The following is a 23722-nucleotide window of genomic DNA, read 5'->3' as shown; positions in this document are numbered from 1 at the left end:
CGTAACAACTTGACAACTTGAACTCCGCCTTCAAAATATTAAAGTGCTGCTTACGCGTGACAGTTTGAGCAACAATAATCCAAAGACATGATAAATAAAACACTTAAACTGAGTATTTCTATACTGTGGTATTGCAACTATTATTAAAGTAAAAGACCTCAATAGCTTCTCCACATCTCTAATTACCATAAACTACTTACACTTGCTATACATGTCAGAGGTCATACACCTCTGGAGCAACTAGGGGTTAAGTGTCTTGCTCAGGGACACATTGGTGGACATGTCACAGTGGGGAATTGAACCTGGCTCTCTCACACCAAAGGCATGTTTCTTATCCATTGCACCATCACCATCAAACATTTTCTACTTTCTTTAGATAGATAGAATGCCTGCTATCATTTGATGTAATGAATGCCAAAGAGCTAATGTTGATCACCTGAGGATCTTGAAGAGAAACATGATTAATTTTGGTGTCTTTGTTCTCATCCTTTAAAGAAGAAGATAAGAAAGAAAAGAAGAAGGTTGATTGAAAGACTGTGTACTGTTAAAACATCTATTAATATTTAGCAGAAACTGCTCGAAATGCAGAGAGAATAAATATTAATATGATGAGAATAAACATTGAATACTAAAGTTGGACAAAGCTACAGAGAGCAATTTAAGTAATTTTATTCTGCTCTTTAGAACAAAGAACTAAGGCTCCTGTGATGCTGTGAGCTAATCACCCTTGTGCTCCAGTTTTCATTAGGTTCTCTGAGAATCAATGAGCGAAAGCTCCAGACAAATGAAACCTCCGTCCTCGTCTCCATCTAGCCAAGTATCTGACTTTCTTTTTTCTTTTTTACATGCCTCAGAAAATGACTTAAACTACTGCAGTGAAAATGTTTAATAAAGAACACAATGCTACAAGGTGAGAGAATAGTGGAAATGCTTTCGACTTAGTGGTTACATAAGTTAAAGAAAGAATGAAGGTCACTTTAAGAGAAGTTTAGCCTCTGCAACAGATTTGTAGGAGAAAAAACACAAATATTTTGGTATTTTCCTCTCCTCTCTGGTCACTTCCATTCCTGCTCATGTGTTTTCTTATGTTTGATGATGTTCATCTTTCTTGTTTATCGGTGTCTCGTCAATGTCTTCCCCTTTTGTGTATATAGGTCAATGTGATTCCCATATTGTGAGTTGTGAGTTTGTCAACGTTGTTTGACTTGTTTTCAGCCATCTTTTTCCAGCGTTTCTTTTCCCTGCCTGCCTGTTGTGCTTTTCATTAAATCTCTGAACTTACCTTCTTTTGCCTCAGTATTCTGCATCTTGGTCCAAACCCTGTTTTTACTGCATCAGCGCTGAGCTGAACATGACAACTTCTTGTATAAGGAAGTGTAACTTAAACCCTGATACTTCAGCTATTGAGTCTCTGGGTGGACAGCATTGCTCTGAGACACTTCTATGGTGTCTTACTAACACTAAGATAACACTAATAGTGCTGCTTATGTATTGCGAGCACTTTAAAATGGATGCTCACTACCATATTTACCAGTGTCAGCATTTTCAGAACCAAAAATTATAATTATATATATCTCAATTTCCTTATCAATCATTTCAGTTAAATCTAAAGTATATGAAAATTATTGGAGTGCTTCTTCCACCACTGAAAATGTGTGTTAAAATAGTGCACAATGTCAATATTCAAAAGAGGAAGGAGACAGCTATGGCTATAAAAAAAATTTTCAAGCCAACAAATGTCCAGTCGTATTTCCAACTACGATGACAGGAAAATGATTCGCCGCATAAAGTGAGATTATAGTCGAGACTGGAGTCGCTCTCTCAGTATTCCAACCCAGACCCATGTGAAACAACTGTGCCACGGATCCTGGCCCTTCCACTAACAACTAATCAGTGTTTGTTCATGTACACTATCCAGTCTTATTCCCCCTCAAGACGTCGGAGTTACCTTTGAGGGTACGATATGCATGATTATGCAGAAGAGAGAAGTCATTACTGTCCTATGTTCACACACAAGCCTCTTGTGTAATAAGTCAAAGACAGAGGTGCTATTTTATTCCACTGAGTCATGAGAATGAAAAAAGTATTGTGATGATAGCCTTAGCCTCAGGCACCTTCTCACAATAACGTATGTACATGCAGACATATTCATCACTTAAACAAGCCAACTACAACATAGTATGTCAGCAGAGCGACATACAAATAAATAACTACACCTCCTCCATGGTATAACTCTGCATTAAACATGACTATCACTCATACATTCACACACAAGTGGAGAACAAAGCGTGGGCTCTGGTCTGTGCTGACAAAGCCTGAGTGGAACGATGTGTCTGAACTTTTTCCCCACTCCATCCTCAGAGTGGGCGAGGAGCATGGGTGATGCAAGCTCAGGCAGAGGCAAATTCTCATTTCCCTGATTCAAAAAGCCGGCAGCTCTGTAGTGTTTCATGTCCTGGCAACGGAGGCTTTCCCTGCTCTGCTGGTGAATACAACCTGACCCAGAATCCACTGCGGGGGAGCTGTGAGCACAGACTGTGGGAATCGCCTTCTGTTCTGTCTCTGCTTTTATGTGGAAGTGAGAGCATTGTGGGCATTTGTCTGTGGCAGTAGCTGAGTGGGTGTAGGGTTTCAATGTGATACTCGCTACAAGTACAATTACAGCAGCAGGCTGAAAAAAGCCTTTTCCTTCCCATTTTCCTTCTCTCTGTCCGTTTCAATCTGTTGTATTATTTGTTTGCATTAATTTCTTTCTTCCTATTTAGGCTCTCGATCATTCACCCTCCTCATTTCACTACAAGACGTCTATCCTGCTGACCCACTGTTCATCATTATGTACTAAATGGACCTGCGTCCAATCAGCACTAATTGAAGAACACAGCTATAATTAACAACAAGCCTCAGTTGGCACATCTTAATGGCCTTGCTTATCAAGTCAGGGTATTTTCCACAGCATGTGACGTTCTTCAGGTGATTAACTCTTCATTTGCTGTTTCACCACTGCTATGGAGATACATCGATTTGGGTGAATCCCCTGTAGTAGCTCCATAAGTTATGGTCATGGTTATGAGCTGCAAAGTCAGAAAGGACAATACCATACATGCTCGCAGTGATCACATTAGAGACATGAGGGACAGAGATTGAAACATTATGTATATAAATAAATATAAACATCTGAAAACTAAAGCCAACTTTGCTCTGTGAGTGAATTTAAAAAGATAGATTGTGTTTTGTAAGTTCTATAAATTTTGACGTGTAGTACTTCTAGCTTCTTCCAAAAAAACTCATAAAACTACATAGTACATTATATACAGAACTTTTTGTTTCTTCTCATAGCTTGCTTGCTGAAGATTTGTGTTGGTGCGGCAAACCAGTACGTTGGGATTCCAATGCTACATAGTGCCAATAACCAATGCTCAAGCCCACCGTGGTAGAAGCAGATACACCATTCTACCTATTACCTTACCATGAAAATGATTTTGAAGCTGTTATTTTAAGATAAAATTACAATATAATGTTGCTTTAAAAAGTCAAATGTTTAAATATAATCTTATAATTATGAATTATAAGAGTGAAAGTCTTGATCTCATAATTCTGATTTAGTTTCTCACAATTATGAAATAGAAAGTAAATCTTTTGACTTAGTATAAATTTTGGTTTACTTTGAGTTTAAAAAAAATACTCTTTTATTCTTTTGATCTTGTGCTTGGTTGTGCAACAGAAGACAAAAATAAAGCATTTAGTATAATTATATATTCACCGCTAAATAAAACAAGAGACAAATAGTGCTTTATCTAAGAACTACATGTATAGGAATTTGTATAAATTGAAACAAATATAAATAATAATTTCATAAAATAATCTTTCTGACTTTATTTACTCTACATCTCTTCAATAAGCCTTCAGTCCTCAGTTAAATTAATTGTCTCTTTCTATCCAGGGTCATTAAGTGTTGCACTTCTTCGGGTGTGAAGGAAAACACTCTGGACATATTGTCAATCCACATTCATAGCTCATTTCATCTGACCTGCCATTAATAAACCTGAAAATGTTAATAAAACAATACATAACTAGATATTACCTGCATAATAAAAGATTTAAGGATTTGAAGGAATTAAAAATGACAAACCAGATTAATTAAAAATAGGTTAACTATAGATAAACAATGGAAATTACACTTTTTGTTTTCAATTAATTACTATATTATTATCACTGTGGCTAAACATTGCTAATCAGCGCTGTGATGTAATGATTAATCTCACTGACTATCGCCTGACATTAATATCATTCAGTCTGCCGTGCACCCTTTTCATTTTATTAGTGCAATTACTTAATTCTAAATTTTTTGCTAATTTGTCAAAGTAAAAGCAGAAGGATTATGCAGGGAAACATGAGTATTAAAGGGGGAAAAGCAAGGCGTAAACCTGCTGTGGCAGCATACACCGCTGTTCCAAATGTTGCTTCTTGGTGCCACATAAACATGTTTGAAAAGATGCTGAAGAAAGAGCTTCTGCTCTGTAGCCTGTGAGTGTTTGTCACATCCCAGAGTTACTTAGAAAAAGGTTGCTGCACTAAAGTTAAGATGAAAAGCTAAAAATGAAAAATAATATGTTGTCTTTCTCTGTGATTGATTTTCACCTTTTAAAAAGACCCTGGGATTATTATGTATGAACATTTTTAAATATAAACAGTGACATTTTGGCTGCAATACATTATTAATACCATTCTATAAAATCCCCCTACAGCTGATATACGCCCAAAGACTCAGGGAAATAATTTAATAACCACAGCCTCTAAATGGACTGTATATTTCCTCACCTTGTGTGCATGTGTTTTTGTGTGCCTGGTACAGAACGAGTGTGTGACTCATTGGGACCTGGGTGGCCCCTGTCAAGTCTCTTTCCTTGCTGCTGACTGAATGCTACTGGTTGTGTAAACATAGACAAATTTGCCTTACAGCCGCGCCTGCCACCCTGCAGCTCTCCTATGCCTCAAACTAATGAATTTTTAAAGACGGCATCAATCAAACCACAGGCCAGATCAATAGACCACAGAGTGGATTTCATCTGCGCTGAGGAGCGAGGTTTTGGTACACACATCGCTTCCACCCAGGCGTCTTGTCAAGCGGCCTTTCACTCCAACCAAGTTTCGTAACGGCTCTGGTTAAAGCCGGGGCAGTCAACCAGGAGCGGAGGAATGCAATCAAAGAAGGTCTGTCCTGTAACCGAATCTGATTAAAGATATTAGGGAGTGTTTATGATGGCTGCATGTCCTCTATACAGGACTGACTGACCCCACACGGTTGATTAGTATGATAGCCAATCAATCAGAGCATCACCGCAGTGGTCATGGACCATCATTGATTTGAATCATTCTACAAAACACTGAGGTCATTGTGGACATTAACTCTCATCAGAAACAGCTGACTGGAACTGTCTACCTGTTCCATTACACAACTACATGCCTCCGCCAATCAGTCAAGTAGCTGTTTACATCCATGTCTGTCCAGACTCTTAATATATGTAGTGAATTAAATAAAAAGGTATAAACTCTATTATACCTTTTATTCATATTTGGCCAAATGGAAGTTATCTGTACACTGAAGATACATGTGTATGAGTCCAGTGAATATACATTGTTGAACTGATTAACAAAGGATTATTACAGAGGTATTGGCTAAATAGGTACAAATGTACATGATTACTGTGTAAAGAAGGATTCTAATGTTGAGTATAGCTACACAAAATGTGGCGGTTTTGTTCTCCTGGCATTGTTAGATGTGAAGCTTCTCTATTTATCACTCACAGGATCACAATTAGCTAGGTGTGCTCCAGTAATTCTTTCCAGGTATTACTGAGATATCACACTCTCAGCCAGTTTGTAGTCCAAGTGGACCTTTGTGCCAAATTTGAAGAAATTCCCTCAAGACGGCAAACATAATGTCTCTTCCTTAATAATGTCATGGCAGTTTTTCCAAATAAGCCAGATGCAAAAGGAAACACACATACACATTTGGTTTTATGCGGCCAATAATGGTGGAAAGACACAGCCAGAGGGAGAGGTTGGAGTTACCATGCAACAAAGGCTCCAGGACGATTTGGGTACACGTTACCAATTGAGCCATCAGTAAACACAAAGACACATTTTCAGCATTTTCTTTTCTCACTTGACAGACGGAAGATTGTAGTTTGAGTTATAAAAACATTTACACAGAGACAGAACTTGATTAATCTGTAAATAAATGTAGTTTATAGAGAGGTAAACCTCAAGAGACAGAGCCACAGAAACTTTTTTACTCAATGGCACAGAAGGAACTCTGGTCAAAACATAAATAATAAAATATAAAAATCAATTACTTATTTTATTTATTTATCCCATATGACATCCCAAAATGTCAGCAGGCTCTCTAACTACCTTATCTTCATAAATATTGAACATGGAGTAATGTTGTTAAGTTGAACGTGAAATGCCATGTTAGTGGTCTGGGTTACTCTCGAACAGCAGTAGATAGTTCGACGTGTTGTTCACCGTTTTTGAAAACAAAAATGTTTGCAGTTGTTCAGAACAGCTACACTTGAAGGCTGAGTGAAACAGTGGCAATCATAGAGAGTGGGAAGATGCAACATCATTTAAATATGGACGTAATAGTGCACTTTTTAAGACAAGTTTCTCCAGGAAGAATTATCGCTTTCAGTAAGTTACATAAAAGGACAGACACAGCCTCCCTTGATCCGATGTCAGAAAGTATGGGAGGAGGGAGTTTCTGAAGGTATTCAATCATCCGACAAGCACTTCTTAATCTGCATTCTGACATGTCCAACTGCTTTTGCATTATCCACTTAGTTTCACCCTTCTTTGTGCTTTTTACATCTACACAGTCAGGAAACCGTGGTTATAATTACTCCCTGTTCTGCCTCCAACATATAATATAACTATCTGAACATCTTAAACTCCAGCCTGGAGACCTGGAAAGAGGATGCCAGGCTAAGGTTAAGTCTCTGTGCTGTGTTAATATAGTCAACTGTGTGAGAGGGCCATCCACTCCACCCTGCCTGTATGAATAGCTTCACAGCGGCAGTGGATCTATCAATTTACCCGCAGCTCTCTCACATCTTCTCACTCTCCCTTCGGGTTTTGGGAAGCAAGAAATTGCTTAAAGATTAGGCACGAAATCTAAGGAGGAAGCAATTTCTCAGCTCCACGGTGCATTGATAAGAAATTGAGAGGGGAGTAATCCCTTAAATCAAAATTGATTCAATTATATTGTGTTAGAAAAGTTGGGAGGAATACAAAATAGAGGTAATATCATCAGCAATGATAAGTGGATGGAGAAACACAGAGGGAAAAGAGAAATACCTCTTTAAATCAGATGGGAGTGTAGAGTATTAATCATATCAGTTTCCAGGTAAGCTACATTGTCTAACAAAAAGTGAAAGAAAACTTCTGGAGGAGTTGAAACATGCAAAATGTACCAAGGAATCAGATGTCAGATCGGTTTGGTAACAACATTATGTTATGTTAACAAATAAAAGAAAAATCGCTGCCTGTGAGCAAGCATGCTCATGTGAAGTCAGCAGGAACAAAGCACAGAGGTGGAGCACACAGATGGCTCAAAACAGCCAGAGGCTTTGTATGATGCTGAACAAAAGTTAATTTTAAGGGTGAGTTCACTCTATAATCTCTCTGCCTTTAATAAAATTTGTAGGATATTCCAGGGTATATGGTCTCTTTGGTCTGGATGCAGATCTCAAAACCAAATCTTGACAGTCTTGCCTTCAGTTCACAGAAACAGTGTGCCCTATGCAGTGATGGAATGTAACTAAGTACAATTCTGAGGTATACTGTATTTCCATTTTATGCAACTTTATACCCAGCAGTATATAATACTGTATATCAGTGTATCAAATTAGCTCCACCTTTACCAGCCGTAACATTTAAGTGATGTAAACAATAAAACATTTATCCAGTAATGTTATATATAGTTTTCTGCAATTTCCTGTTTGGGATAAATAAAGTATCTATCTATCTATCTTTCTATCTTCTGACTTCATACGCTTTTGGTATGTTAAGGTAGAATTTTGATGCTAACACTTTTGTACTTTTAATTAAGTAAGTAAGTATTTTTAAAGGATGTTTTTATAAGGATTATGGTAAACATGGGCAGACAACTTCCGCAGGTGTCAGTAGGATCTACCAGTGAGCAGTGTATTTTCTGCCACTGGGCTAAATTAACCCCTGTGAAAGTGTAGATGAACCCCGTACTAACTGGTTTTCGGTTGTGCAAACCACAAACTAATAGCAGAGCAAGCAGACAGGGAGCACACGTAAGAGACACTGACTTCTGAAGATTGTAAGAAAGCCAAACAAAGGAAACATCAAATCTAAAGTTTAACGCCCTTGGGAAGCGGAACGAGGTTTGTATCTTGTCTGTGTGCGGGGGCTGCGGGAGTGAGGTTGTTCATGTTTATCGTTGGAAGTTGTTTAGTGGTATGTAGGTTAATATAAACGAATAGTCATTTAGCTTGATGTATTAATTAACTGTGTGTTTTAAAAGTTATTGTGTATATTGGTATCAGAATGAGAATCGGGTTTATTGCCAGGTACATTTTCACATACGAGGAATTTGCCTTGGTATGAATTGGTGCTTACAGTACACATAACATAAATAGTACTATAAATATATAAAAAGTAAGGAGATCAGAAAAAATTTACAAGTATATAAAAAATATAAAAAGATATAATAATACTACACTGCTCAAAAAAATAAAGGGAATACTAAAATAACACATCCTAGATCTGAATGAATGAAATAATCTCATTAAATACTCCTTTCTTTACATAGTTGAATGTGCTGACAACAAAATCACACAAAAATGATCAATGGAAATCAAATTTATCAACCCATGGAGGTCTGGATTTGGAGTCACTCACACTCAAAATCAAAGTTGAAAACCACAATACAGGCCGATCCATCTTTGATGTAATGTCCTTAAAACAAGTCAAAATGAGGCTCAGTAGTGTGTGTGGCCTCCACGTGCCTGTATGACCTCCCTACAACGCCTGGGCATGCTCCTGATGAGGTGGCGGATGGTCTCCTGAGGGATCTCCTCCCAAACATGGACTAAAGCATCCATCAACTCCTGGACAGTCTCTGGTTGGTGGATGGAGCGACACATGATGTCTCAGATGTGCTCAATTGGATTCAGGTCTGGGGAACGGGCCAGTCCATAGCATCAATGCCTTCCTCTTGCAGGAACTGCTGACACACTCCAGCCACATGAGGTCTAGCACTGTCTTGCATTAGGAGGAACCCAGGGCCAACCGCACCAGCATATGGTCTCACAAGGGGTCTGAGGATCTCATTTCGGTACCTAATGGCAGTCAGGCTACCTCTGGCGAGCACATGGAGGGCTGTGCAGCCCCCCAAAGAAATGCCACCCCACACCATTACTGACCCACCGCCAAACCGGTCACGCTGGAGGATGTTGCAGGCAGCAGAACGTTCTCCACGGCGTCTCCAGACTCTGTCACGTCTGTCACATGTGCTCAGCGTGAACCTGCTTTCATCTGTGAAGAGCACAGGGCGCCAGTGGCGAATTTGCCAATCTTGGTGTTCTCTGGTAAATGCCAACCACTGCACGGTGTTGGGCTGTAAGCACAATCCCCACCTGTGGACGTCGGGCACATTTGTGGCCTGCTGGAGGTCATTTTGCAGGGCTCTGGCAGTGCACAAAGGCGGAGGTAGCGGTCCTGCTGCTGGGTTGTTGCCCTCCTACGGCCTCCTCCACGTCTCCTGATGTACTGGCCTATCTCCTGGTAGCGTCTCCGTGCTCTGGACACTACACTGAGAAACACAGCAAACCTTCTTGCCACAGCTCGCATTGATGTGCCATCCTGGATGAGCTGCACTACCTGAGCCACTTGTGTGGGTTGTAGACTCCGTCTCATGCTACCACTAGAGTGAAAGCGCCGCCAGCATTCAAAAGTGACCAAAACATCAGCCAGGAAGCATAGGAACTGAGAAGTGGTCTGTGGTCACCACTCCTTTATTGCGGGTGTCTTGCTAATTGCCTATAATTTCCAACTGTTGTCTATTCCATTTGCACAGTGAAATTGATTGTCAATCAGTGTTGCTTCCTAAGTGGACAGTTTGATTTGACAGGAGTGTGATTGACTTGGAGTTACATTGTGTTGTTTAAGTGTTCCCTTTATTTTTTTGAGCAGTGTATAATACAATGCTGACAAGTATGTGCATAAGTTGGCAACATGAGCATAACGCACAGTTGAGCGTTGTTGTAAAGTGTGGGGTCAGGAGAGTGTATGAGTGTGTGTGAGTTTGGGGAGGGGGGTATGAGAGACACCGACAGTGGGGACCCGGTGAGAGGTTTTGGTCCTGATGCACCGCAGTCTCCTGTCAGAGCGGAGAGTCAGAAATAGTTTGTGTCCAGGGTGGGAGGGGTCAGCTGCAATCTTTCCTGCACGCCTCAGAGTCCTGGAGGCGTACAGGTCCTGAAGAGAAGGAAGATTGCAGCCAGTCACCTTCTCTGCAGAGCAAATGATGTGCTGCAGCCTGCCCTTGTCCCTGGCAGTTGCAGCAGCGTACCAGATGGTGATGGAGGAGGTGAGGATGGACTCAATGATGGTGGTGTAGAAGTGCACCATCATTGTCTTTGGCAGGCTGAACTTCTTCAGCTGCCGCAGGAAGTACATCCTCTCTGCTGGGCCTTTTTGATGATGGAGGTGATGTTCAGTTCCCACTTGAGGTCCTGGGAGATGATGGTGCCCAGGAAGCGGAAGAAGTCCACAGTGGTGACTGGGGAGTCACACAGGATGATGGGGGATTGTGGGGCTTGGCTCTTTCTGAAGTCCACGACCATCTCCACAGTCTTCAGAGCGTTGAGCTCCAGACTGTTCTGGCTGCACCAGGTCACCAGATGGTCGATCTCCCACCTGTAGGCGGACTCATCCCCACCAGAGATGAGCCCAATGAGGGTGGTGTCGTCTGCAAACTTCAGGAGCTGGTGACTGGGGGTGCAACTGTTGGTGTAGAGGGAGAAGAGCAGAGGGGAAAGAACGCAGCCTTGAGGGGAACCGGTGCTCATGGTCCTGGAGTCAGAGAGATGTTTTCCCAGCTTCATGTGCTGCTTCCTGTCCATCAGGAAGTCTGTGATCCACCTGCAGGTGGAGTCAGGCACGTTCAGCTGAGAGAACTTGTCCTGAAGCAGGGCCGGGATGAAAGCAGAACTGAAGTCCACAAACAGGATCCTGGCGTAGGTTCCTGGGGAGTCCAGGTGCTGGAGGATGTAGTGAAGGGCCATGTTTACTGCATCGTCTACACACCTGTTGGCTCTGTAGGCAAACTGCAAGGGGTCCAGGAGTGGGTCTGTGATGGATTTCAGGTGGGACAACACAAGGCGCTCAAAGGACTTCATAACCACAGATGTCAGGGCGACGGGTCTGTAGTCATTTTGTCCAGTGGTCCTTGGTTTTTTGGGGACAGGGATGATGGTGGACTTTGAAGCAGGCTGGCACATGGCATGTCTCCAGTGAGGTGTTGAAAATGCCAGTGAACACCAGAGACAGATGATTGGTGCAGTGCTTCAGGGTGGATGTGGAGACAGAATCCGGTCCAGCTGCTTTACGAGGTTTCTGCCTCCTGAACAGTCTGTTGATATCCCTCTCTAGGATGGTAAGAGAGGGGGAGGAGGTAGGGGATGAGATGGTGGACTGTGGCCGATCAGGTCTGTCCCTTTCTCTTTCAAAGCGACATTAATACTGGTTCAGCTCGTTGGCAAGGCGTGAGTCGTTCATGGATTGGGGGGATTTAAGTTTGTAGCTGGTGATCTGTCTGAAGCCTCTCCAGACAGAAGCAGAGTCATTATTTGAGAACTGGTGTTGTAGTCTCTCTGCGTACAGCTGTTTAGCATCTCGCACCGCCTTGCTCAACCTGTACTCTGACTCCTTAAACCTGGCCCGGTCGCCACTCCTAAACGCCTCTTCCTTTTCCAACTTCAGCTGTTTGAGCTTAGCTGTGAACCAGGGTTTGTCATAGCGCTGCTTTTGACACCACTGATCACAACATCATGTTAGACAGACTGAGGCACTGGGTGGGGATCTCTGGTACTGCCTTAGAATGGTTTTCATCCTACCTGTCAAATAGGAAGTTTTGCGTGTCTGTAAACAACTATGTCTCTTCGTTCTGTCCAGTTAAATATGGTGTGCCTCAGGGGTCGGTCTTAGGACCCATTTTGTTTTCCTTGTATCTGCTTCCCCTTGGATATATCATCCATAAACATGGTATTTCTTTTCATATTTATGCTGATGACACACAAATGTGCTTGCCCGTCAGATCCACAGACCCTGGAATGCTGAGTTCACTTAACAACTGCTTGTGAAGTTAAAAAATGGATGTCAAATAATTTCCTCCAGCTCAACTCAGACAAAACAGAAATCCTGATCACTGGGTCCCAGCAGATGGCATTCCCTAGTAAATCACATTAAGCCTGTTGCAAAGAACCTTGGTGTTTGGTTTGATAGTCATTTAAATTTTGAGCAGCACAACACAAAGCTTGTTCAATCATGTTTTTATCAACTTAGAAATATAGCAAAAATTCGATCTATGTTAACTTTTTTATGGACACCGAGACCATTTTACACGCCTTCATCTCATCACGCCTGGATTACTGCAACAGCCTTTTCACTTGTTTAACCCAAAAATCTACTGATCGACTCCAGACTGTCCAGAACTCAGCTGCCAGGCTTTCAACCAGAACAAAGAAATATGACCACATTACCCCTGTGTTAGCTTCATGGCTACACTGGCTCCCAGTATGTTTTAAAATTGACTTTAAAATTTTATTGATCACTTTTAAAGCTCCTCATGGCCTCTCGCCTTGTTATATTTCTGACCTTTTGTCCCATATACACCAGCACGTCCCTTGAGATCCTCGGGCAGAGGTCTGTTGTCTGTTCCAGAGTCTCGACTGAAAACTAAAGGGGACAAAGCGTTTGCTGTAAGGGCCCCAAGGCTCTGGAACAGCCTGCCTGAGAAAATCAGGTCGGCTGAGTCAGTGAACTCTTTTAAGTCCCTTCTTAAAACATATTTTTATAGGAGAGCCTTTCCCGATCTTATTTGACTTTATTTTATCCCTTTTATTTTATTCTATTTTACTTATTTTATATTTATCTTAAACGTGCATTTTAGTCTTTTCAATGTTTTCTTGCTTTTATCTTGTATTGTTTTTGTATTATTGTCTTTTGGGTATTATTGTCACTTGTTAAAGCACTTTGTAACTTGTTTTTGAAAATTCACAGAAGCTGGTGTAGGACGTCACAGAGTATAGTATAGAGTAATGGTAGTTTAATTTGTGTATTTAATTAGGTTGACGGTTTTGCACGTTTTGATTTTAGATTCTTTCAAAGGTAATGTGTAAAGGTACTTATGTTTGTATTTTTTTTTAGTTTTCATGGTGCTTACTGCAGTATTGGACAAGGAGGAACTATAATAAATAAAGAAACTGTAAAAGGCATCAGTCAAGACTCTCTGCATCTTGTTTTACCCACTGAGGGCAGTTACAAGCAACAAAAGACAAATGTTTGCTGTTTTTTTCCATTTGCCTGCCAAGTAAGAGATTTCACTGAAGAGACTAGGACGAGCAAAATAAAGAAGCAGAGCTGTTTGCTAAAAGCCTGCTGGATTCTGTGATTCTCAAGGACATTTCAATGTCCTATAATCCACAGAGTCCCCCACCCTTTATCTGAGCACACCCCACCCAGCCCCATTGTATTGTTCTCAGTTTGAAGAGAGCTTCCTGCTATTCTAACTCAGCTGCTTATAAAATAGGAAGCCATGTAAGCCTTTTGAGCCACTGGGATTGTAGATCCCTGGGGTAAAGCTGGAAACATTCAGAAAAACTCTCTAGTTTTGCTTTAGACTTAGACTCCTGAGCCCAGTTTTGAAAGTCAAGAGCTTTAAGTCGCTCTTCACAGAAAATTGGCTTTTTAAAAAGTTGAAAGGCCAGAGAACCTTATGAGCAGTGCAGGTCTTATAAAACAGGGTCATTAAAGCAAACTATATCATAAGTGGCACTTAGAGCTGGAAATATTCTGTATGTACAGAGGGTGTCATAGACGGATCTACTCAGGAGCAACCATTTATGAAATATTCAGTCCTACCCATTTATCGTTTACATCATGAGCTCAAGTGTTCTTAAAGATATAGTCAAACAAAATAATTCTGCTTGCTGTAACTCATAATGAACAGACCACTCAATCTATTTGTGTTCTCTGCATAAGAGGCCCTTTCCACCATGGCCATCAGATATACTGTGCATTTAGTAACACAGACTTTCTATGATGTCTTCCCTCTGCCCTCAGGAAAAGCTTTACATTAAGGGAATAGCAAATATACAGACTGATCCTCAGATTGTAACAGAAGTCTTTTTCCCAGTTATTTGTTTCCATAATAGAGGCCCTCCTTGCTTCTGTTCCTCAATCCTTTTAGTGCCAGATAGTCTTCGGATAAACCCAGACTAAATGTGTAGAGTAATGCAGAACTGCTGCCTCTCATTCATTTTCTATCAAAAGCTGTGAATCCCTTTTGACAGGATCACAAGTCCCCTGGTGGCCCCTAAGCTACACTGTAACAAGTTGACTTTAGAATTTACAGTAAATACCTGGCAAAAAAGTTGCCAATAATGTCCTGTAAAAAATGCTGCAATATACTGTAAAATAAATTACAGTATATATTTTACAGGTTTTTGCTATATATAAATTACAGCAATTTATTGTGTTTAGAATAAAACAACAATCAATTGTAAACTAATTTACAACATTTTCTTGTACAATGTTGCTGTAGAATTCCTTTTACAGTTTTTGTTTTTAACCTAATAAACATTGTATTAGATTATTGTCACCTTTTAAATTAAACTGGAATCAGAGCTGCAACACAACATTTATTAAAATTCAACACCGTTTTTCGACTATGTCAGTTGCTTGTACTCACAGCCACACAAGCTAATTGCATGCAGGTAACAAGCTTTATATATTTACAGGGTTTTTCCTGCATAGAGAAATTTTTGGCACCTCCCAAAGGAAGTTTTAGTGAGCATCAAAGGAAAATCACCAGCGCCAAAATGATCAGAACTGAAGAAGCGTTTCAAATATTCTCCTAATGTGTTTTAATAACCAGTAATCAAACAGCTTTTTGAGCAAGCAGAACATAAACTTAAATATGACGTCTTGACTTCCAGCAGTCACCTCTTCTCTCATCCACAGCGCTGGGTTTATTTGTTTTGTTGTTGTTTTTTACACATGTAGCTGGCGCTGGATTTATAAATCAGCTGCTGCGTTAGTTTGACGGCGCCTGAACGCTCCGCTACGAAGCTCGCGCTACTGGGAGCGATGACTTCCTGTTATTTCTCACAATATAAAAGCAGTTTATGCTTAAAGTGTACTGTCACTTTTACATTTTGCTCTTTGGCGTACCTTCCCCGGTCCTCTTCTCTGCCCTCTCCATTTCAGGTTTTCTGGGCACTACGTGGCGCTCACCTGTTCCCGTTCTCTCCTGCCTGCTAAACTCCGCAGGGAGATTGGGAGCCTTTCATGCAGCCATGTGCACTAGTTGCTCATCAAAGTCACTTTTTGTGAACCGACCAAGCTTGGAGTAGGCGGGACATTAAAAAAGGCTGATTCACTACATCAAACTTTAGAAATGTTGAACTTGTTCTGTATGCACGGTTTTTATTATTGACAAGTTAGTACTTTGCATAAACAAATGAGAGACTAACCACCTTGTAGAGCATTTGTCTTGCACAATAACTTAATGACTGAAAACAATCCCCAAAATGTAACTGCTTTGTCCAACTGGAATTAATGTAAATGCTCCGTACTTGTATAGCGCCTTTCTAGTCTTTTCGACCACTCAAAGCGCTTTTACACTACATCTGCATTCACCAGTCACACACAATGCATACACTGGCGGAACAGCCGCCAGGGGCAAATCGGGGTTCAGTATCTTGCCCAAGGACACTTCGACACGCAACCAGGGGGGCCAGGGATTGAACCACAGCCACAGGCTACTAATAGTAAGCTATAATAGAATGTACTATTATCTGAAATTATAATGAATATATAAACATTAGCACTAATCAAACCTTAACCACGGTGGTGTAGGCTAATATCAGAGAAAGGTTTTGTATGCGGCAAGTGAGCTTATTATTTTTCTCATGGTTTTACTATGTGAGATGTATATTTTGAGTTAGAAATTAAGAATATACTAAAATAGAGAAATATTTAAAAGTTAATTAATCATAATGGATAAATATGTTTTACATTGCATTTGACTTAGTTATTTAAGTTTACTATTGTAGTTTGGTGTAGAGCAGGCTGTTACATTGATGCTTGTTCTGGTAATTGAGTACCGTTACTTTAAGGGAGGCTCTCTCAGCTTTCCTTGTTAGCTGTTATACCAGAGAAAGAGGAAGAGACTAGCTGTGGAGTCACATGGTTTTTATACAGTGTTCTGAGTTGTAACTGATATTATCCAGCAAAGAAACATTGTGGACATATGTAGAATAAAGTCTGTCTCACATCTGAAGTCAATTGGATGATTACAGAAATGTATGGGTTGGGACACGTGTATGCCAGGACGATTTTGCGTCACAGGTTTTATTTGTGAAAAAAGCTGAATCTCAACTAAAAAATCTGTTGGCAGATTATCCCAGTCAAGTGTAACCTGTAAATATATTATTATACTAACATTATACTTTACTTTTATACTTTACTCCTCCATGTTGTGGATATATTTTGTATATGAAATGGTCAGAATTGGTCATGAGGTAGGCCTAACTCAATGCCTTTACTGTAGGCATTAGGGGTGGGAGAAATAATCGATTCTTAGATGCATCGCGATGCGGACGTGGAAGATTATGAATCGATTAACAAATGTCTAAAAATCGATTATTTAAATGTTAATTGATGCAATGTCGCAATGTTGACAGAAGGCAAAAGGCGGAAATGCAGCGCCCGGATCGTCTGTGGAGCGCGCACAACAGAGAGACCAGTGTTCCCCTGTATTCGCCACCGCTGCAGAATGAATAACCACCCCACTAAAATGTCAGGAAAAACATTAGCAGTAAGTTTCAGTCTGGTCGTAAATGTGCAGCGTAGGTCGCTGTGTGTCCGTTAATAAAAGTGTGTAATTTCCACAACGGCTGGAAAAGTGAAGGCTGTTAGCGCTAGCTAACATCTCCTCTGCTCTCTGTCCCCCACACCAGACACCACACTTTTGGGGACATAGCCGTCAGCGTCACAGCCCCCATCCTGTTTAACTCATCCCCCCAGAGATCCGAAATGCTCCCTGTCTGGACACTTTCAAAGATCTACTAAAACCCCAGCTCTTTACCCAGGCATTCAATCCTGAATGACTTTATGTTGTTCTGTAACTATGTGTAAAGCGTCCTTGGGTCCCATTTAAAGGCGCTAAAATATTTATTTATTTATGTAACGTTCGCTAAATTAGTAACAAAGTAATATTAATTATTAGCTGTATGTCATTCCTAACTAAATTACTAGTCAAGGGCTGAACACATCAGGCACAAGCTTAGACTAAACTGGTGTACAGCTCTGTCCTGTATACATACTGTACTGAACACCCTGATAATTATTTTTCAGTTTTCAGGAGTCTGACAAGTGGTTGTTAAAGAAATGAGGGACCATGGAGCTGAGGTTAATAAAGTAAATTAGGGATGCAAACTAGTGCTTTTAAGCTAATTAGGAGATGTTTCTTTTGGATTTTAATGCACAAGTTAAATGCTTAGTAATTATCCAGGGATCCTCTATAGAAAAAATGATGCATCAATAATCGTTTTATAATCGAATTGCAGCCCTCTGAATCATAATCGAATCGAATCGTGAGGTACCCAGAGATTCCCACCCCTAGTACGCATACTCATCATACTTTCTGTTGCGCGAAGTCACCACCCAACAGCCCATTCTGAGCCAGGAAAAACCCTGTATATAGTCTATAGTAACAATCTAAATGAAAAAAGAGTGCAGCCAAAACAGTCCCTTCACTCCTGGTTTCAAAACCACCACAAGAATGACAACTACCAACAGAAACCACTATATTCTAAGCAGACACGTTTAAAAAAACATAAATCATAAAGTAACATTTGTAATTCAAACAAATAAAATTCAATTTGTCAAAATGTCAATTTTTAACAAAACTCCCTTCACCACCGTGCATCACGGGAATTAGGAGGAACGGACGTAGGCTACTATATATTACTCCAGACTCACACAGGGGGCGTGTGCGCAGTGGTTTGGTCCTGTGCGCAACTTCCACTTAAAGCCTAAAGCCTCGATTATACTTTCCACGTCCGCAAGTGCACAAGGGTCCGCGTGACGAAAAAATCATCATCAGAGGGGGTATGCGTAGGGGCGACTAGCGCTACCAGGGCAAAAACCGATTTACTGCGAATGTGTGGAACATGTCCGCAAAGCTTAATGCTTAAGGTAGTATAAACAGAAGTAGTCTGAAAAACCTCAAGGTGTAAAACTATACCTATAAAACCACCCAGAACCGAACATATGCACACAAAAAACATTTTCTGCTTATTAGGGTTTGTACTTATATATTACCTTTGTCTTGGACCACATCTTTTGAAGTAAAAGTCTCATTACCGACATTTATGAGTTGTCTCTGTGTTTCTCCTGCATTACTGATACAGATGGTGTTGTCGTGGTTTGCCTCCAGCTTCAGAGTGCTGATAAAACAGAGAAAACAAAACATCTTTTTTGTTGTAAATCTGGGAAGCATTACCACCCACGCAAAACACACACATAAGATGGGCATAGAGAATACAATAGGGGGTATATGGGCTTCAACAACAATTCTCCCTGCAGACTGGCCGATATTTTCCAGTTTATTTTTGGAGATGGCAACAATTTCTCCATCTTTATTTTCAAGCAAACATGTTCTCATTTTCAATCTCAGCTCTGACGAAATAACTCATGCAGGAAAAAATGAAGAAGAGAATGAAGTCGACTAAGATGGAAAAAAGAAGAAAAACAACTTGATTGTATCTGAAGGCTGAATTTGCTTTAATATATAGCTGTTTATGAAGGCATCAGATTTAGAACACTAGTCATCAAAATAATGTGAACTAACACAGCATGATGATTGATTGATTGATTTTCCACTTAAACGACCACACCTGCCAGGGAGGCTGAGGGAAATATTTGAGCAGCCTGCCACTCTGACAACAACAGGCATCAAACACAAAGACTGTTGTCAAGCACTGACAGTGAAGACTGTTTCCCACTGCTTCTGATTAAGAGGCCAAAAGCAAAAGATAAATCATCTGAGTGCTGCTCTAGATCCACAGCTTCTTAAAGGCCACCCTCACCCATCTGTTAAAGAAAGACCCCCCTGCCCCCTTCACACAAATACCTCTTTTAGACAGCTTGTTCAAGATGAGAAATGTTGCACCGTTACGAACGTACAAACACAGAATGGGGGTGGGGGTGGGAGCATTGTTTTTCCGCTGTTAAGTAAGTTAGTAATAGAGCCGAATCAATTTCTGTGTAAAAAAGGGGGAGCCGGCAGGACGGGACGCTGCACTTTTGTGTTACATATCACGCCTCTTGCCAGCATGCTTTCTAAAAATCACACACTGGGGCAGCATTTTGTTGGTGCTGTTTGGTTCAGGGTAAAAAAGCAAAGCCAGCATAATGACAGGTCTTCTTCACTGCAGTATTGGGGGAACTCTGTTTTAAAAATGGACTATACACTCACTTAATGCCCTTCCCCCATTGCCTGCAGAGCTTCACAGGGCCACAGATATAAAAAGGCCACATGAACTGTAAACAAACCCACTTCTTCCCTTCATATCGATCAAAATAAGACAGACAGTCATAAGCACCAGTAATGAGCCTCTATTGCGATGACTATCTATTGAGATAAGTAAACCATTAACCCTGAGTAAAAGGCATTTCTGTTTAGTTTTTAAGAACAAAACCAGAGAGGCATGGACTAACTCAGTCTGTCTCCTTTGTCACGAATACATCCATGCTGTGAGGAGCGTGCCTAAGATAATGAGAAATGAAATAAAGAGGAGTTGTAAGGAAACTATGCATCATTTACTGCCTCCTGTTGACTGCAGGGCTCAGCAGCTGCCACACCAGTTTGTCTACTGCAGGTTCTGGAGGAGACAATGGTGGGCAAACCTGCCAACATACAACATGCAGTTTACATCTGTCTGATGTGTAAATATCAAAGTCTAGAGGTAGGAAAACTAACTAGAAAAACGTTTCTTCTTCATTTACAAATAAATTGTTCTTAGAACACTGTAACTTGCATTTACTGTCACTCTGTGTAGTACTGATTTTGTAGTACTGAGAAATTTCATGCCTACAACTACAACTAACAACTATGTCCATTATTGAACAATCTGCCAATTTGTTTCTAAATAAATTGTTTGGTCTGTAAAATCTCACAAAGCTCAAGATGTCTTAAAATCAAGACCCAAGCAGATTACACAATGCACTGTGCACATTACACAATGAACAGCAGCAAATCCTCACAATTGAGAAGCTGAAACTAGAGACTATTGCTTGAAAAATAAATTTATCAATAACAGATTATCTGACTTGATTAATCAGTTAACTGAATAATTGTTTTAGCACTAATTACATTAAAAACACAAACAAACCTTTGTTGGAAGGTTAAAGGTTAAAGTAGTTTTTTATCTTAAATTTGTTGATTTGTAAGAGCAAACAACAGCGCTAAGCATTTTTATTAAATTTTTGTTAATCATGTGTTTCTATTGGTTATACTGACTCCTAACAGCCACCCCTGCAATGTCAAGGAGGTTAATAGTTCAATTACAGCTTAGCAGATTTACTCTCAGGGGAATCGGCTGTTATCAGCTGATTAGCTCTGCTGCTGCTCAATACAGCTACTGGATGACACTCACCTGCGTGTTAACTAGCACCACTTGTAAAGCTTGCTGGACGATGATGAACAATAAGAGCAACATGGGGGAGCACAGACCAGCAGAGGAGACTCAGTAAAGTTTCCTTTAAAGATAAAGAAGATTGGAGCACTCTACTTACATGAGAGGAAAGATAACTACCCATAGGCAAGGTGGATGAAACGGTGAATGTTTGTGCATGCTGCTGAGCAGCAAAATTATTATGAGAATCTATATTTCTGTTCTCCATCCAAACTGATGTTGTTGAATAAATATATAGATTTTAAAAGTGAGAGTCGGCCCAGTCTACTCTTCCATTCCTGTGCTGAGTAAAACCAGAAAGCTGCACAGATACACCTAATGATGCATCACCGTGACTGACAGAATTGCTCAAACGTTAACCAGCTTTTGCCGGCTCTACGCTGAGGTACCCTGCTTTTATGCTGGATTGTGGATTCAGTTGAAGAGGGGACAATTATCTCTGCTGGTGGAATGGATCTGCTCCAGCAAAGTGGAACTCGCAGGGAAAAGTGGATGTATGGCATTAAAGTTAGAGTAGAAACTTTGTTGTCCACAATGTGGAAAATTGTCTTTGGCCTCACCGAAATCAACATGGATTAGAAATAAGACAATAGTAAAACAAAAAACAGTACAATTAGGAGGGCTTGGAGTTCAACCACAAGTAATCAAATACAGTTCAAAAAGTGCAAATTCTGTAAACACAAGACAAATGTACACATTCAGCGAGGAGTGAGGTAAGGCACTATGTTTTTAATAATTTAACTACACTTGGGACAAGTGAGTTCGGTAACACTTTCTATGAAGGTCATCACTATAATGACTTATACATATATTTATAACACGATATAATGCGTCCATAAGATATTATAACAGTTGTTATAATCATTTATAAACATGCATTAGGCGCTATAGCAAAGTTCATAACATATTATGACCTTTTGATTTAATGTTTTATAACGAATAGTAATACCAGTTTATATCAATGTGCGGCAAGAATCTCCGACCATGTTCCATAACACATTATAACCACCGACTCTGCCTCGTTATGAATACACTTTAGTCACCATTTAGAATTAGTGATATAAAATGGAATAATGGCTTATAGTAATGTTTAAAGTTATACAGCATGTCTTTGTTTGCTTTAACTAAAGTGATAAAATACACTGCTCAAAAAAATAAAAGGGAACACTTAAACAACACAATGTAACTCCAAGTCAATCACACTCCTGTGAAATTAAACTGTCCACTTAGGAAGCAACACTGATTGACAATCAATTTCACATGCTGTTGTGCAAATGGAATAGACAACAGGTGGAAATTATAGGCAATTAGCAAGACACCCCCAATAAAGGAGTGGTTCTGCAGGTGGTGACCACAGACCACTTCTCAGTTCCTATGCTTCCTGGCTGATGTCACCTTTGAATGCTGGCGGTGCTTTCACTCTAGTGGTAGCATGAGACGGAGTCTACAACCCACACAAGTGGCTCAGGTAGTGCAGCTCATCCAGGATGGCACATCAATGCGAGCTGTGGCAAGAAGGTTTGCTGTGTCTGTCAGCGTAGTGTCCAGAGCATGGAAGCACTACCAGGAGATAGGCCAGTACATCAGGAGACGTGGAGGAGGCCGTAAGAGGGCAACAACCCAGCAGCAGGACCGCTACCTCCGCCTTTGTGCAAGGAGGAGCAGGAGGAGCACTGCCAGAGCCCTGCAAAATGACCTCCAGCAGGCCACAAATGTGCATGTGTTTGCTCAAATGGTCAGAAACAGACTCCATGAGGGACCGACGTCCAAAGGTGGGGGTTGTGCTTATAGTTTAACACCGTGCAGGACGTTTGGCATTTGCCAGAGAACACCAAGATTGGCAAATTCGCCACTGGCGCCCTGTGCTCTTCACAGATGAAAGCAGGTTCACACTGAGCACATGTGATAGACGTGACGCCGTGGAGAACATCCTCCAGCATGACCGGTTTGGCGGTGGGTCAGTAATGGTGTGGGGTGGCATTTCTTTGGGGGGGCGCACAGCCCTCCATGTGCTCGCCAGAGGTAGCCTGACTGCCATTAGGTACCGAGATGAGATCCTCAGACCCCTTGTGAGACCATATGCTGGTGCGGTTGGCCCTGGGTTCCTCCTAATGCAAGACAATGCTAGACCTCATGTGGCTGGAGTGTGTCAGCAGTTCCTGCAAGAGGAAGGCATTGATGATATGGACCGGCCCGCCCGTTCCCCAGACCTGAATCCAATTGAGCACATCTGAGACATCATGTCTCGCTCCATCCACCAATGCCACGTTGCACCAGACTGTCCAGGAGTTGGCGGATGCTTTAGTCCAGGTCTGGGTGGAGATCCCTCAGGAGACCATCCGCCACCTCATCAGGAGCATGCCCAGGCGTTGTAGGGAGGTCATACAGGCACGTGGAGGCCACACACACTACTGAGCCTCATTTTGACTTGTTTTAAGGACATACATCAAAGTTGGATCGGCCTGTAGTGTGGTTTTCCACTTTGATTTTGAGTGTGACTCCAAATCCAGACCTCCATGGGTTGATAAATTTGATTTCCATTGATAATTTTTGTGTGATTTTGTTGTCAGCACATTCAACTATGTAAAGAAAGGAGTATTTAATGAGATTATTTCATTCATTCAGATCTAGGATGTGTTATTAATAATAATAATAATAATAATAATAACTGCTTGTTTGTTTGCATTGTTGTTTCTTGTGTTTGG

At 40.9% G+C, this 23722-nt stretch overlaps 1 long non-coding RNA gene across 4 annotated transcripts in view; it reads right to left on the bottom strand.

Annotated features, from left to right (window-relative positions):
• LOC119893274 overlaps positions 1 to 23722 on the bottom strand; it is a 39141-nt gene that overhangs the window by 11957 nt on the left and 3462 nt on the right. For all 4 annotated transcript variants that reach the window (XR_005442790.1, XR_005442787.1, XR_005442789.1 and 1 more), the window contains one exon: positions 18643 to 18767. This is a non-coding gene — a long non-coding RNA (uncharacterized LOC119893274). The remainder of the gene's footprint in view (positions 1 to 18642; positions 18768 to 23722) is intronic.

This window comes from Micropterus salmoides, unplaced genomic scaffold (assembly GCF_014851395.1).
Source record: "Micropterus salmoides isolate LMB-PRFRI ecotype aquatic unplaced genomic scaffold, ASM1485139v1 Ms_hic_scaffold_10, whole genome shotgun sequence".
NCBI lineage: Eukaryota > Metazoa > Chordata > Actinopteri > Centrarchiformes > Centrarchidae > Micropterus > Micropterus salmoides.
This window is presented reverse-complemented; position numbering and strand designations above follow the sequence as displayed.